The sequence below is a fragment of the Amia ocellicauda genome, chromosome 4 (assembly GCF_036373705.1).
Source record: "Amia ocellicauda isolate fAmiCal2 chromosome 4, fAmiCal2.hap1, whole genome shotgun sequence".
NCBI lineage: Eukaryota > Metazoa > Chordata > Actinopteri > Amiiformes > Amiidae > Amia > Amia ocellicauda.
The window spans coordinates 40,655,626-40,668,815 of record NC_089853.1 but is presented as its reverse complement, the minus strand read 5'-3'; positions in this window follow the sequence as shown (position 1 = coordinate 40,668,815).

The window sequence follows — 13,190 nt, the reverse complement described above, 5'->3', positions numbered from 1 at the left end:
TGCTCTGTGACAGCAAGCTTTTATTTTGTATGGAAGTTGAAAGGAATAGAAGGGATGCCAAATGTCCAAAATAACTCCCTGAATGAGATCAGTATCCACTTGGCAATTACCAAAAACGGCATCATGAAAAACAACTACACAGCTACAAAGGCACAGCTACTCTGTCAATCTCACTATTCTGAAGACATAATACTACTACTACTACTACTAATAATAATAATAATAATAAAATTTGAGGGAAAAAAAAGAATGGGATCACTTCTGAAATCTAGCCATCTCTCTCTATGTTTTCACAATACAAAATATACAAAAAGACTTAAAAAAAGGAAAGAAAGAAAGAAAGAAAAAACGGCTTTATTTAGTAAACATCTTCAGCCAAAGAAGGGTCTTGAAGAGATTTCTTTGACAATAAATACTTCCAGTACAGAGTGAATCACTGAAAACCGCACTCATTTCCTGCCTGTGTTTATTCAGAGGAATGAGATACAAGCTGTCCGGACTTGTTCCTTGTGTGCAGGCTGTAAATAAAGCTGTTCGGAGGAGCGGGGAGAGCAGCAGGGCTTGGCTGTGGTGGACTGCGTCTGTGTGCGTGTGTGTGTGTGTGTGTGCGTGTGTGTGCGTGTGTGTGCGTGTGCTTGTGCGCGTGTGTGTGTGTGTGTGCGTGTGTCAGTGTGAGCTCACCAACTACACCAGACACAGGACTGCATGGTCTCTCAGGGAGCACCGTGGTAGTGCAGGTCACAGTGGAGAGCTCCAGGGGTTCTAGAAGACTTTACCAGCACTGACAATCTGACAGAACAAGTCGCAGCCACATGGAAAGCTTAGAACTTGTTGTTACTGAGAGCTAGCAAATGAACAGCAACGTGTAAATTGTTGCTCTCCCCCCATTACATTGTGAAAGGAGCTTTGATAGACAGGAAATCTTTGGTCAAGTGCACACAGAAGCACGATCTGCAGAGTACCGCCTCGTCCTGCAGTTATCACAGCACGTGCTTCAGCCGAGTATGGTCTCAGTGCTGTTGTTGGAGCAGTTATCGACTTAATTTGTGGACGTTGTGTAGGAATAACAGGGCATCTGAGTTAACAAGCTGATCAGTATGTGTGTGTGAGCGAGAGAGAGGTCTCTCAAGCATAAACATGCAGGCAAATATGAAAACATGTGTAAGCCCCTCACCCAAGCAGAAGATATTCGAATTTAAACAGGCTTGGTAAATATTATTCAGCTGTTTCTCACCAGGCAGATCGCTGCCGCCACTTCATGGGAACAGGGATCTCACTACGGCCTCCCTTCCGTTTCTGTAGCGGGAGACTCTTCATACAGTCCAAGCGGCTGAGTTTGAAGGAAGGCTTAGACATTGGATATGTGTGAACTGTACAGCAGATTTGAAGCAAGGAGTTTTATGTTACTTTGAAATTGTAAATGTATTATTATTATTATTACTACTATTCACTTTGACCTTGTACTAGATGAAGCTTTCATTGAAAATAATAATAATAATAATAATTTTCTGCCAGTGATGTTTGCTCCTTACATTAATCTTTCAAGCCAGTCTTAAGCGACGTCAGTAATTCTTAGCACATAGCCAGTGCCCGTGTGAATCTGTTCGAGAGCAAAGCACTTACATATATGTGTATATAAATATGCAAATACACTTTCTTTCCGTTTACATACACCATTCCCTTGCATAATTACCAGTTACAGCATGAACCAAAGAGCATGTGCACACGATGAAGAATTCTGGGCACATATGACAGGAAATTAACAATGACTCAAAAGTGTTTAAGAGCACCCAAACAGAATTAGGCCTGTTGGCACACATAGAGAAGCTGTAAAAATACTGTAGTGTTCTTAACCACTTTGTTATGCATTCGTCAGACATTAGCAGGCTCTGTGTCAGCAGATTAAGTCCCAACCTCTCCACACGGGTCCTGGAAAATGGACTACTGCAAATCACAAGCACGAGTGTTGCATTGGTTAGCCATTACTTGAAGCAACCAGGTGTGGATGAGCAATTCATGTAAGCAGCCAGTTTAATTCTCTCCTTCACCAGGCACTGATTCTAACCTCTGTCTGGCATAGCAGGATTCCCTGGGAGTTAAACTTGCTGGAAAGACTTGTTCATTTTTTTTTTTTTTTAAATCAACTATTTCAGTCACTGACTCGAGGGCTGGTATTTTGAACAGATGGCATCTGAACCTCAACACTGGTCGCCCAGACCCGAGGAGGTGCTCAGGATGGTAGTCTTCCGACACTGACTCACTCGTGTGTCAGATCTGAGGGCTGGCTGGTGGACTAGACTGTTTTGTAACACACAGCGATTTGTAAGGGTGGTCCCACCGCCCTGGAAAGGTAAATAAGCCAGATGCTACCAAACTACTCCCCACGCCCAGGCCCTACCTGACAACACCTATTGCCGGCGTTGTCCTGACAACGGGGTGCTCGTAGGTTCGGATTATTGTTGAATAAACCACAGCCCTGTTTACAGAAGACCCTGGCATGAGTCCAGGGCCCGGATTTCAGCACATTGAGCAGGGTGGCGAGGAAATCTGTCAGTGTCGCCCTGTCAGGAAAAGGCCCCTTCTTTAAACAAGGGCAAAGAAAAGACAGAGAGGGGAAGAAAGGAAGCGAGAAGCCTGTAAATTCTTTCAAGCTTTATGATATTCTGTACACTGTATTCCTGACGCCATCTTGACATCTGTAACCTTCTCGTCTCTTTAAATGCAGAGCCGTGGAATTTCTTGACAGCTTGTTTTTTCTACCGCCTACATCCAGTAGCCCAAACGATCTTTACCTGGCTTAACAAACTGCTCGCAACATTACAGTGCCTCTCAGATGTGGATACATTCCAGACTACAACCGCTGCACTGAAGAACAGGTCATCACAGGAAAAGTCACCATGACCGAGACGTCTGAATTTATCAACTGGTCCACCGTGACATTCCCCCAGTGGGACACGCAGGAAGACATTTGTTTTAAAGAGCTACGGGGGGTCAAAAAAGTGGACCTTATCCTCTTCGGAATGGCTTCTTAACGGCACATCTTAACCAATACAAAACTTGAATGTTCCTTGCTAGTGTGCTCTGCCATTCAACTGTCCTGTCTTGCTCTCTCCACCTCCCTGCACTGTATTACACAACACGAAGCTCTCTGTCTGTACCGGTTGAAATCAAAACCACAAGAATGTGCTGTACACACACACACAGAGACTCACACAGACTCACACACGCACACACGCACGAGCACGCAGGCTGCAGACACACAGATTGGGGCACTCAAGTCAGTGGAGAGGTTTACGATGCATTACTCACTGTGTTTTCATTAAAATAAACTCATAGATAAAACAGACCGGGGATGTGGGTCACCCTGGCATTGGCAATGGAGAAATCCACTTGGTTATTTCGTGTGCCAAGGGAAGGGTGTTGGTGTCTGGGTGCTGCTGGGGTACTACTCTTGTCTTCAGTGGGGAGAAAACACAGCGCAGTGCCGGCCTTGCGTTGGCCAAACACAAGAGCCACCCTCAACACCTTGTGTCTCCAGCAGCTGCATTTCTAAAAAGGACACTCACTCTCTCTCTCACACACACACACACACACTCATAAAAATAGATAAAGCATTGTTTAGATTTTCGTTTTCAAAAAGGATCAAGCTGTAGCAACAGACACTGGGAGATAACACACAAATTCTGATGATAAGCAAAGTCAAAACAAGACAGATGCTACCTCCCCACCCAAACCACTTCCAGCAAAAAGCACCTCAAGTAAAATTTATCCTTCAGTTTTTTCCCTTGCAATTCCTGAAGTTTATGGGTGTTGCAAAAAGTAGAAGCCAGCACCCAGGTTTAGGTGGAAGGCAACATTCATGTTATATTTTCATTTTAAGGAGTCTTATGCAGCCTCTAAGCTTAGAACTGTGTTTTTAAAACATTTTTAACCTGGCCCACCATGGACCCAGGCTGCCAAGTAGTGATGTTTGAGCTGATGGGTGGAGGTTTCGTACATTGTATATGTGCATGTTTGACGAGTGATGAACACCAATTTGTTTTTGTTGGACCGTTTTGTGCATCTCTGTGTGTGCGTGCATGTGTGCGTATGCGTGTGTCTCTGTGTATGAGTGTATGCATGTAGCTCTTGTGTTTATGCAGGTTGTGTACTAGTGCAAGGACTCTTTTCCTAAAGCATTGAGAAAAAAATAAAATGTCAGAAAGCAACAAAACAACATAAAATCCCAGATCTCTCCTGTCATTGATGGTAAACCTGGGGCAGTCAAAGAAAGGTGAAGGAGAGATAAGTGTCCTTGGGGTATCCCCCTAACCCCCAACCCCTGACTCCCCAAACTGGTGTATTGGGGACAGTCGTGGCAGGGAGGGGGGAGGCAGCCTGTCTCAACCTGTACATCACTCTCTGGGTGACAGCTCAGCAGAGTGGAAATAACTGAGTGTGATGGCAAGACAGTCTGGCAGGAGAGAAGCTGCCCAGAGTGGATCTCTTACAGGCAGATGGATAAACAGGACCGAAAAATATGCAATGAATAGGGATTTACAACATAAAGTGGGGGGGTGGTTTGCACCAGAGTCCAACGAGGTCCTAAGTCTGTCGATGCAAATATAGCACTGCAATCAGGGAAGGGAAGAGTACAGCAAGCATAGACCAGTACATTACAGAAGATTGACAGACAGACAGATAGATAGACAAATAAATAAACAGATGAACCAATAATAAAGATTGAAAGACCAATCATGTACACACTTTAGGTACCAAAGGAAAGACTAACTCAACAAATGAGCATTATTTACCTGTTTTCATACAAATTTCACTCATTTAACCATTTTTGCTAAACCCAACAGACAGTTCTCTTCATAAACGACACCTCATGTGTTCATGTAGCCCTGCCATTCAATATACCAAACTCCAATCGCTAAAACTCAACATTATTAACACACTGTCCTCAAGGTGCAAACACTATTATTCTTATTTGTTCAAGGAGCAATCAGAACGTTGGCATGAATGAAAGGACCACAGGTGTTCTGGAACAATACCCAACTCTGTTTCAGCTCTCTGTGCAGCCATCAGCCACTACGGTGTCCCCCACCAACATGCCACCCTTGTCCCATATAACACCGGCCATCTGCTCACATTCGTGGATGGTCTACTGGATGCTCTGTTCCATCAGGAGCAAAGGGAGCCAACATTTTCTAATCTGTTTCTTCCACCCTACTCACCATTACTTAACCCCATAGAGGAGTTAAGGGGTGGAAAAGGCATATCAGTATTTTATACAAGTGTGTTTAATTGATCTCACCTGTGTGCAATAGGGTATTCAGGAGGGTCTATTTATTTTATGGCTTTTGTGAGCCATTTGAAGTGAAGGCAGTTCTATTTAGATGGAAGATATGTTTTTTAACAGTGTGTCTCATTTTGTCTGAGACCGCTGAGGTTTGGCCAGTACGGTGTGGGTTTTTTGTTTTGTGTTCATAGTTTTGAGAAAATTTAGTATAATGTCAGGAAACGTGTGTAAATGGTTGTGAAAAACTGTAAATTAAAAGGCAAGACGCGCCACATGCCTGCTGTATAGATTGTCCTTTCCGCAGTGGGCTCAGCTGGCTGTGTGCTTCGGTCAGGGAGTTGACAGATTTCATCACTATTTTCACATGCAACTGCACTGACTCACCTCTCACATCTCTTTCTCCCTTTTCATTTCCGCTCTCGTTTTTTCTGTATTTCTTGTCCGGAAGGTAAAGCAATCCCAGTGGCTTTTTGACCTCCTGCTCCTCCTCCAGCTCATCGTGTGGTCAGGATGCGTTCGGCGGTGGACATACCATGGCAGCATTTGCATTTCAGCAAGATAAGGATCAACCGAGAAATAGGTGAAAGCTAAACAGGTGAACAACACCACCAAGGCAGCGGGAATGTGAAAAAACACAGAGAGACAGAGTCTGTGCAAGGCTCAGGTGCTCAGAGAGTAGAAACAAATTTACGCTCCAATAGCACCCTGAGCGAAACTAAACAGTACCTGCAGTATTGCATTGGGGGATGGCGAAAAAATCTAACCATAAACTGCAATAGGATTTGTTACACATTTTTGAGAGACTGTGCCCGTTTATCTTGCTGGGTGAGTTGCAAGCTCCAACGGAAGCACATGACTGACAAAGCTTCCCTTATTGGCCGGCTCCTGCGTATAAGCAGGAAGCTTGCACCCTTTGTTGTTGGTGAGGCAGGAGGAGAGCCTGGCAGTGGTATGGAGAGACTGAAGACAGCTACCTGACCTCACCTAAAGAGCCCCAGACACTGGGTCCAACCCCACATGGTGGCACAAGACATACATATATATTTTTTAAGAAGCTAAGTGACTCGGGTAGCCCCAGCTCTTGCTGACGCTGCAATGCAACAAACTGCAGAATTGTCGAATATGGGCAAAATCCAGCTAACTTCAGAGATGCAAGGGAGAGAGACAGGGAGAGACAGAATGAGGGGAACCAGAGGGAAAGAGAGAGAGACAGGGAGGTGAAGCAGAGAGAGAGCGACAGACAGAGAGGGAGAGATCAAACCGTATAGCTCAGCATTTCTCGGACTGAAGGCCAACCAGCATCGACGTGTTTTCGTTTGTGAGTTTTTAACATGGCCTATCCTCCCTGAGTATCCCTCTGTCTCTGGTGAATCAATTTCCATTTTGCTTGCATCCTTTTTGTCACGGTTTGTGTCACACACACTGGCTGTCCCAGTAGAGTCTTCTCTCAGCGTTTTCAGCAGACCAGATTGTGCAGCTGCTGTCCATCATCACTGTCCATGAGGAGGAGGAGAGGAGGCTGTGAAAAGGGGACAGGCCAGAGAGAGGGGTGAAAGAGGCAGGGAGGGGAGATGGAGAGACTGAGTGAGAGAATGTGTGTGGCGGGAGGGTGCTGGGAGAGAGATTAGGATGAGAAAGAGGGTTAGAGAAAGTGAGAAGGACTGTGTGTGAGAGAGAGAGAGAGAGAGGGGTGAGAAAGAGTGAGCGGGAGTGAGCGTCAGACAGGGAGCGAGGGTGACGGGGGGCAAGCAGGTGTCTGGGCTGACCTCCACGCCCTGGTGTAGATTTTCAGTGGAGATGTCAAAATAGTGAGCAGGTGAAGTATTGTGCAATCTCATTGCGGGGAAACGGTGACAACACAGGCCAGGGAGATCGCAGCGATAACTCGTTATCTCTCTGGGATAATTGCAAGCTGGCATGTCGGGGGACAGGAGCCAACATGCAGTTGCAGTTGAGGAATTACAGCGCAGTGTGCGGACAGAGACTCTTTCAGACACACACACACACACACACACACAAAAGCATACATTTAACCCCCTATCCTTTCTCTTATTTTTTTCTCTCTTGCTATTCTGAAAAGACATTCTCCCAAACTGAGTAGAATTAATGGAGCTTCAAAGGTTAGGTTGTGGACTTTGGCTGAGGCAGTGCAAGTAGTCATTGAACAGCTGTCCAACCCCAAAACTGAGCCGATTTGCCTTCCTTGCCGTCAGTGCAGAGCAGAAACACAACAGTCTGTCTGTCTGTCCACCTGCCTGCACGTCTGCCTGACTGATTGCCTGACTGACAACTGTAAACAAGCAGCCTGGGCAGCTCTGGGTAGAGTTTCTTAATCAGGTATAAACTATGAAGCGACACAATGATCGTGGTTTGTTTATTTTTAAATAAAAGCCCTACAGGAAAGGATTTTTCTCACAATTATGTTTCTCAATGCGGCCCTTTGTGGAAACGGTACGATGCACGTGTATGCCAGAGGACACACCAGCGTTGTGACCAGCCTCAGCCTCAGGTGGAATCCTTCTATTTCTGTCTGTGATACAATTATTTCCTTGTTGCGTGGAAAAACAGCAAGATTTGAGTGCCCAGAGGGGTCAAAAGGAAGCTTATTGTTACAGCTCGCTCGCCATAATTGGGTTATTTATATGTTTATGCATTTATTTATTGATACCATCCTCTCAGGAACCTGTTGGGTCAGCCAACTGGTGTCACAGATGCAGGAGGAGACGCAGGCTGTGGCTGAATGGGGGTCGTGTCCTTAAGAACAGCCCCCAAACTTTCTGACTTCCCACAATTATCTCCTTTGATACAGTGAAGGAAAAAAGTATTTGATCCCCTGCTGATTTTGTACGTTTGCCCACTGACAAAGAAATGATCAGTCTATAATTTTAATGGTAGGTGTATTTTAACAGTGAGAGACAGAATAACAACAAAAAAATCCAGAAAAACGCATTTCAAAAAAGTTATACATTGATTTGCATGTTAATGAGGGAAATAAGTATTTGATCCCCTATCAATCAGCAAGATTTCTGGCTCCCAGGTGTCTTTTATACAGGTAACGAGCTGAGATTAGGAGCACTCTCTTAAAGGGACTGCTCCTAATCTCAGCTCGTTACCTGTATAAAAGACACCTGTCCACAGAAGCAATCAATCAATCAGATTCCAAACTCTCCACCATGGCCAAGACCAAAGAGCTGTCCAAGGATGTCAGGGACAAGATTGTAGACCTACACAAGGCTGGAATGGGCTACAAGACCATCGCCAAGCAGCTTGGTGAGAAGGTGACAACAGTTGGTGCGATTATTCGTGAATGGAAGAAACACAAATAACTGTCAGTCTCCCTCGGTCTGGGGCTCCATGCAAGATCTCACCTCGTGGAGTTTCAATGATCATGAGAACGGTGAGGAATCAGCCCAGAACTACACGGGAGGATCTTGTTAATGATCTCAAGGCAGCTGGGACCATAGTCACCAAGAAAACAATTGGTAACACACTTTGCCGTGAAGGACTGAAATCCTGCAGCGCCCGCAAGGTTCCCCTGCTCAAGAAAGCACATGTACAGGCCTGTCTGAAGTTTGCCAATGAACATCTGAATGATTCAGAGGAGAACTGGGTGAAAGTGTTGTGGTCAGATGAGACCAAAATCGAGCTCTTTGGCATCAACTCAACTCGCCGTGTTTGGAGGAGGAGGAATGACCCCAAGAACACCATCCCCACTGTCAAACATGGAGGTGGAAACATTATGCTTTGGGGGTGTCTTTCTGCTAAGGGGACAGGACAACTGCACCGCATCAAAGGGACGATGGACGGGGCCATGTACCGTCAAATCTTGGGTGAGAACCTCCTTCCCTCAGCCAGGGCATTGAAAATGGGTCGTGGATGGGTATTCCAGCATGACAATGACCCAAAACACACAGCCAAGGCAACAAAGGAGTGGCTCAAGAAGAAGCACATGAAGGTCCTGGAGTGGCCTAGCCAGTCTCCAGACCTTAATCCCATAGAAAATCTGTGGAGGGAGCTGAAGGTTCGAGTTGCCAAACGTCAGCCTCGAAACCTTAATGACTTGGAGAGGATCTGCAAAGAGGAGTGGGACAAAATCCCTCCTGAGATGTGTGCAAACCTGGTGGCCAACTACAAGAAACGTCTGACCTCTGCGATTGCCAACAAGGGTTTTGCCACCAAGTACTAAGTCGAAGGGGTCAAATACTTATTTCCCTCATTAACATGCAAATCAGTGTATAACTTTTTTGAAATGCGTTTTTCTGGATTTTTTTTGTTGTTATTCTGTCTCTCACTGTTAAAATACACCTACCATTAAAATTATAGACTGATCATTTCTTTGTCAGTGGGCAAACGTACAAAATCAGCAGGGGATCAAATACTTTTTTCCCTCACTGTATGTCCATCCTGGTCCTGAGGATTTCAAACAGCAAAGACTGGGGCTCTGGCACTGTTTAGGTGTCTTTTGAGGGCATACAAATATACATACATGTAGGCATTATAACAGTGAAAGCAATGTGTGGAGGCTGTGAAGTGTGGGAAGTCGGGAGAGGCTGCAGGAGAGACAGTGGAAGGATGAAGGCTGAGCATGGGCTGGGGTTGGCCTCCAGGTGAGGAGAGGGTTAATCCGGACTGCACAGACCCCCAGCACTGTTCACCCAACCCCGGTGCAGGCTTTTCATCAGCCCAGGCTGAGGCAGCAGAGAGAGCCGCCGGTGAGAGCAGGTAGGAGCCCGTGAGGGAGGAGACGCAGAGAGCAGGGAGGCAGCAGCTGAAGTCAGGTTCGCCCCGAGCTAATCTCTGTTTATCGTACAGACACGGATGACTTCCCTAACTTCAGTTCAAATTGTACCAGCGCATAATCTGAGCAATCACACCTTGACACAACAGCATTTTTTTTTTTAACACATCCACTTCGATACACAAACTAGAACCTACCTGTGTGGGCCTCTTGCGCGTATTGCACTGTAATGCAAGAGTATATCCTGTTTAGGTGGACGACAATGTGCTCTGAAATGTGTGAACTGATTGAAATAAAAACCACACACACACACACACACACACACAGTGAGTAATCCTTCGGTTCAATCAAGATTTTTTTTTTTTTTAAGGAAACAGCTTTAAATCATTACCAGGAGCCGCCAGATCGAATTGTAGGGCCTGAGATCCTGAGAAACAAGAAACCGCTCAACCTGATTTACAAAAACAAAGTGCGTCGTGTTGTGACACGCCAGGACTCGGCAGCACAGTGATGGTCTAATACAGCAGAGCGACGACCGGCCGGGGACCACAGACACTGAGAGAGGGTGTGGAGGGAAATTGCTAAAGACCAGTTTAAACGGTCGCTAAAGCTCAATGGGAACTGCACTGAGGTTTTGCCGTGGTAATTGTCAACAACCACACCATGTTAATACAGGAAATACAAAACTTTTCCCTGCACACGACTCGCCCCCTGCTAACTGCCGCTCCTGCGCCCCGCTCAGATGATTTTGTTGCGCTCAATGTCAGAGGAGTTTTTGTTTTCCCTAGCAGATGACCGTCCCTGTCACTCCAGATACCTCTTAAGTGCTTGAAAACCCCTGAGTGCTCGGCTACTTAGAGCTGTTTCCCTGTGAAAAGCGGCATTTCAACATTGATGGATAGTGATGTTAATGAGCATTGTGTCCAGCAGCCTCCTCCGTCTAAACGGTACACAGACCCAAACAGTGGCGTCTGGAGCGTTGTTTACCCTGCTGTCTGCTGCCTCTGATCGGTCCGTCACTTTGGGAGATCTCAGTCGCGCTCGGGCACACCTCGCACGGCTCGGGCGGCCTCGGACTGACGCCTGCGGTCAGCGCAGACAGAGAGGCAGCCGCTGCACTGTCACCCTGCCATGTGGAGGTGTCCTGTCCGCCGACTGCCAGATGTGCAAGACTCGAGTCAAGGGCAGCACAGTGGTGATAATTTTTGAAAGCACTGTTCTCATAAAATACAGACACTTCTCTGATGCAGTAGGCCGATTATTATTATTATTATTATTGGTAGTAGTAGTCCTAAGTGTAATAGTAAATAATTATGTAATTCCAGGCTATCTGCCGTTTCAAGCTTGATTTTCTTATATATACAGTTGGTAGTGCCACAGATTTGGCCTGTCTGTGCCATCTCTCCTACAAGGACAGGATTTCCAAACATTGCCCACAACTGCTGTTCGTCCGAGCTTCTGAACTCTTGAATCCCGACACATCTGCACACAAGGCTGTGCTGTCAAATTTATGGACAACACAAAGGAAGAATCCTCAAGTCCTTACTGGGATCCCTTAATAAAGCTAATGTGATATGAAGCGGCTGGTGATCTGTTACCTTTCCAGTAGCAGTTGTGTAATCCCTCCGTCCCTTACACCAACAGAGGTCCTTCGGCACACCTGTGGCGCTGGGCAGGTGTGAATAGGTGTCAGACTGACAACCCTGATGTGAGCAACCAGAAAAAAGAAGATAAAAATGTATGTGCATTTACTGTATTTTCACACTATTATAAAAGAAGCATTTTAAGTACGATGCTTTAACAATGACCTAAACCAAGCAAAGTCCCAGATAGTGCATCGAGGTGACAGACCCGTCACAAAGTGTCAAAATGTTGTAGGTCCTGCACAAATCTGAAAAATGAAGCCCTGCTTTTCCTCTGCCGAGCCCAGCGATCACATACCACAACATGAGGCTCCAAGCACTGGCCACGCTGGGGAAGGGACTTTATCACACCCGAACATACATGAAGGGTAGGAATTGTATGCTTGTGTGTGTGTGTGTGTATGTGTGTGTGTGTGTTGAGGGTGGACACTGCTAGGAGGGAGGTGGATTTTTCCCATCCTCCTGACCATGCAGAGGGGCTTGGGGGTGTATGTGTGTTGGGGTGGGGGGGGTTATCAGATGAGCAGCATGTACATATATAAACACCCCAGGGAGCGATGCAGTCATCTTTGGGATATTTATCTCAGCTGGTAACACAAAGAGGCAGCCAGCGCCTCATCCTGCCCACAGCCATGCGCCACGATCCCGAGGACAGGAGGAGGGGAGGGAGGAGTGGACTGGATGGAAGGATGGAGGGAATAGAAAGAGAGAGGGAGAGAGGGAGGAAGAAAATGAAGAAGAAGAAGATGAAGACGAAAGACAGATGGGTTTGGACAGGCCTGGACGGCGCTGGAATACACGTAGATTGAGATGGCTGCCGAGGGCTGGGCAGTGATGCGTGCGGGATCTCGGTGTGGGCCATGGCGCGCCGGGTCGATTGGTGGTGGTGGTGGGGGGGGCAGGGGCTTTCACAGGGGTAGAGGGAGTGGGGTGGGCTTGGGGGGCGGTTGGCCCGGGGCTGTTGGCGCTGTGCCGCTGATTCGATGTGAACGCTGGAGCACCGCGCAGCCCCCCCACCACCAAATCCCTTCTGACACCGTTCGCATTCTCTTAGACGGCAGAGCGGGGGGATGACACCAGAAAGCACACTGACACACACAGACACAGGGCTTGGCTTCCCTTTCAGAGCATTGTTTAATCGGTAAACACATACATACACACGTATATATATATATATATATATATATATATATATAGTGTGTGTGTGTGTATGTGTTTATATATATACTGAATGCATGTTTGCATATAAATAGATTCTTTACAGTTGACTCCCACTATATCTAGTAATTTAATGTCCCCCAACATTGAACATGATAGTATTGCAAGGCTGTAAGCAAACCATCTGTCTGTTACATCTTATCCACTTTTTATTCCTCTCTCTCTCTCTCTCTCTCTCTCTCTCTCTCTCTCTCTCTCTCTCTCTCTCTCTCTCTCTCTCTCTCTCTCTCTCTCTCCTCTCCCTCTCAAGCAACACACAGAAACTCAATGAAGATCAGACTGTGATCCAAACTGTGTCTGGAGGACA